Here is a 4,387-nt window from a genome sequence, read left to right as displayed (position 1 = left end):
ATTCAGACTCTCTGTCACTGAGTCTCCATCTTTCATCCTCAGGTTATACAACTTTTTCCATAGGAATAATTTATTCACTAGAGACTTAGATTGTTACAAAGTCCCTAACTTGTCCCACAAAGCCTTCACTGTAGCTTCCCCTGATACATTCAGCAATACTAAATTTGAGACACACAATCGTATTGTGCTCTTTGCCTTTTGATCCAACTTCTTCCATTCTTCATTGGACACTCTCGTTAGTTTAGTACTTTGATCTACCACGATCCGCTGATGTTTATCCACCAAAAGATCCTCCATCTTGAGTTTCCATAACTCAAAACTCTGACCATTAAATTTATCAATCTCTATCTTTCCACTGCTCGCCATCTTCTTTCACCACCAGAATCGATCCCGCAGATCTCCCACTGAACAAGGTCTACCACAGGCCTGAGTGAAACCCATTAGCAACAAAGGCATCCCCTTAGAGCCAAAACAGCTCCGATACCAAATGTAGGCTTTAACCCCGTACAGAAATTACCAGCATACAAATTGTAAAACACAAAAAATAAACAATGTGAGAGCATAACACATAAAACACATATACATAGAGATTTTCCCCTGGATCCCAAAACCGGAACTACCAGTTTGATTTTTCATTATGTTTCTTTCAATGTTACAATACATATTTATACATGCTGAAGCACCCAATACCATGGACCGAAAACCATCGCGTCCAAAACCATGGACCGAAAACCATCACATCCAAAACCATGTTCGAAATTCATGCACAAAACCATAGGTAGGTCCGCCCAACCTAACATAGGGTCCAAAACCAAAATTTTCTGGGGCGCTACCTCGGACCCCATAGAGTGGGGTTACCTGCACCCCTCAAACCCCCTGTGACTCCCCCCGTTACGCAATCGGCGCAACAAAGGGGGGGGCTTCACCCCCTTCTAACCTCCTGGTTAACTATGTGGGTGAGTCGTAGAAAGAATATAACACAACCCAACAGACCAGAGGCTTGACCATATTGTACTTAGGAACCTTTTTTCTTGATATGAGATAATGGACTATGGGATCCCAAAATTTACCCATACTTGTTCAAAGAAGAATTTGGTAGTGGCTTCTGCTATGATGTTCTTCTTGCAGGCCGTTAGAATGGCCATCTTAGAGACCTTGTCATCGACCACAAAAAGACAGTCGTTGCCATGCTTGGTAGAAGGAAGGCCCACATGCAATCCATGGAGATGGATTCCCAAGGTCGACTAGGAGTAGGAAGAGGATTATACAGGCCTTGCTTCTTGATTTTAGGTTTAGCAATGATGGAGGCAGTACAGGATATGATGTACTTCCCAACATCATGTCGAAGGTTCAGACAATAAAAATACTTTTGTAGCAATGCCACTATCTTTTCTTCCCCAAAATGTCTAGCGACTTGACTATAGTGCGCCTCCCAAATCATCTTGGCACACTCACTTGAAGGATCACAGAGGTTTCCTAGGTGGTATAATAATGCATCTTGGAGGTGAAAGTCTAGAACTTACTTACCTTCTAGGATAATTTGGTATGTGGTGTTGAATTCTGGATCACTCTTGTAAAGATGAATCCATCCCGAACTTGTGATAGAAATTGGCAAGACCTAGAAAGCTGTAGAGCTATATTAGAGTGTTTAGGGTTGGCCAATCCCAAATAAATTTTATCTTGGCTAGGTCCACATGCACACCCCTCTCATTAATTATGTACCCCAGATATTGAACCTAGGTCATACCAAAAGTACATTTCTCCAAATTGGCACAAATTTTGTGTTGTCGCATGGTTTGGAGGACCTGTTGAAAATGTTGTATGTGCTCTCCCCAACTCTGGCTCAACATCAGTATGTCATCCACATATACGATAACGAATGAGTTGGTGCAGGGTCGCAAGATGTTTTTGATCAACCGCATGAAGGTTGTGGGGGAATTCGTTAAACCGAAAGGCATGACCAACCATTTGAAAAGGCCCTCCTTGGGTTTGAAGGTAGTCTTACACACATCAGAGGGTTGGATTGGTACATGGTGATAACCAAACTTCAAGTCAATCGTGTTGAAATATTTAACCCCCTTGAGCTGGTCGAGAAGGTCATTTATTCCATGGGATTGGGTGCCTAATCTAAACATTGATCTTATTTAGCACCCGATAGTCAATACAAATCCTCCAGGTTTCGTCCCATAGGTGATTAACTTGGCGTGATGTGCCTTTTCCGCAACAACTCCTAAATATTCCTCTTAATTTCATCGTTCTCCATAACAGAGCATCAGTAGATTGGTCCATTGGGTAGTGGCGCACCCAAGGTCAGATCAATGGAGTGCTTGACCTGACATTGTAGGGGTTCCCCTGTGAGTGAGGTGAAGATGTCCCTGTATTCCCCCACAAACTTGTCCATTTGCTACTCCCATGCAGAGGAGCCCCATCTAAAGGCTATGGATGTGGCCACAATCTTCCTCTTGCTCTGAGGGCGAATCATAAGGAAGACAAATTTCCTGGTCTGGAATGATCTCACTACATTGTTTAGCAGAGATCAAAGAAAAGGTGGTAGGTAGCGCTAACTCTGGTATCCTGTACAATTCCTGACCCAAAGTAATAATAATAGAATGAGGTATAAACTCATATATGACATGACGATTCCATAGGTATGACTGACCTAATAAAACATCATGGACTTCCAGAGGAGCAACATCACACAATACCTCATCTACAAAGGGCTTGATGCTATAAGGAAGGCAACATTGTTGGTTAACACAAAGATCTCACCCTTGGTGGAGCCACCCGATGGTCTACAGCTGTGGGTGTGACATCATTGGAAACTTCAATCTCATAAATATCTCATCTAATATTAGGTTCTTTTGTCTCCCATTATCAAATATGAATTGTACCGACGAACCCTTTACCCATATATGTGAGTGGAAGAGACACTCCCATTAGTGGTGGCTACCATTGCAATGGGTTCGATGTCAATGATATGATTTCCCTTGTTGGGTTTCGACTCAGAATTAGAGCATGCATCCATTTCTAAGTTTTTTAGCTTAGCCAATAGTGCCTACTTCGCGCGAACTTCATTCGTGTTGTGAGTGGGAGTTTTATGGAACTCACACCACTTGCTGATGTCTTTCTTCACCTTCCCATTATTCTTGGCTTGTGGTTTCTAGGAGTTGTCAGGGGGGTCATAGCCTAACTCTGCCCTTTTCTATGTGGCTTGGGGGTTCCTTTGCTTTTCTTCGGGTTCACAGATCCAAAGTCTCGCTTCTTCTGCTTGAATTTTTCCTCAAGCTTTACAACACATCGGTATGTTGCACCAAGCAAGGATATGTCCAAGAACTCCATCACCTCATGAATGTATTTGTGCAAACAACTGCGGTACTTGAGCACCAGATGTTTCTCAAAATATTTGATACATAACTTTGTGCGTAGTGTATGGAAAATATTCGTCAGCTCATGCACATCTTGATCCCTTTGTTTCCATAGCGTAGTCCATTGTATGTACTTGTACTCATAGCCCACACGGTAATACTATTTCTTGATGGCGTCTCAAAAATAATTCCAAGTGGGCGTGGTTGAAAATAGTGAGGGTTCTCTCTCGTCCCTCTATTCATAATAGGTTTCCCTCCAATCCTTGACATGGGGGTTGGCTTTGAGGAGTGAAAAAAATAATCTTTCCCTTTGGAAAAATCATGAACTAAAAAATATCCTTCCAATAGATTCAATCATCTATCTACAGTGTTTACATCTATCTGGCCTTCAAATATGGGAATTTCAAAGTTGACTTGTACCTTGAAGCGAGTGGTGCCTCCAAAGTGGCTGTTGGATGAAGAAGCGTTGTTTGTGGGCATCTGTTGAAGGATTTGGGCAAAGTTCTCCATCATCATGTTCCTTTTTCACTCAAGGGCTTCTTTAAGCAATATTTTGAAAGGATCTCCTTCTCTGTCGTATTTCTTTTCTTCTACCATGGTAGGCTGTCGGGGTTTGCGAGGATAGCCTTGCAAAGGTTCAACTAGTTTGAGCCCTAACTCCTTATACCTTGACCTCGTTGGGGACATGCAAAGAAAAATAGAGAAAGAGCAGATCGCTCTGATACCACTGATCTAGACTTATGCAAGAATGAATCTGAATATAGATATAAACATAAACATAGAGATGCAGCAGAAATAGAGCTTCATTTCATTAATATCAAAGAACTGAAAGATGCTTACATACACAATTGAAATAAACTAGCTCAGGAGATGGTATCTTATCTCTGAGAATATATGTGGCAACCACATGCCTTTGAACTGTGTCATAATGTGGCACAAGGGCTTTTTTCTTATTGAACAATAAAGGGAAACCCTAAACAACCAAAACCCTAGCCCTAAGAGATGGAATGTCAAGAATTTGT

Source organism: Pinus tabuliformis, chromosome Q (assembly GCF_031772625.1).
Source record: "Pinus tabuliformis cultivar Carrire ecotype Pingquan chromosome Q, CPIR1, whole genome shotgun sequence".
NCBI classification, from domain to species: Eukaryota; Viridiplantae; Streptophyta; class Pinopsida; order Pinales; family Pinaceae; genus Pinus; species Pinus tabuliformis.
This window is presented reverse-complemented; position numbering follows the sequence as displayed.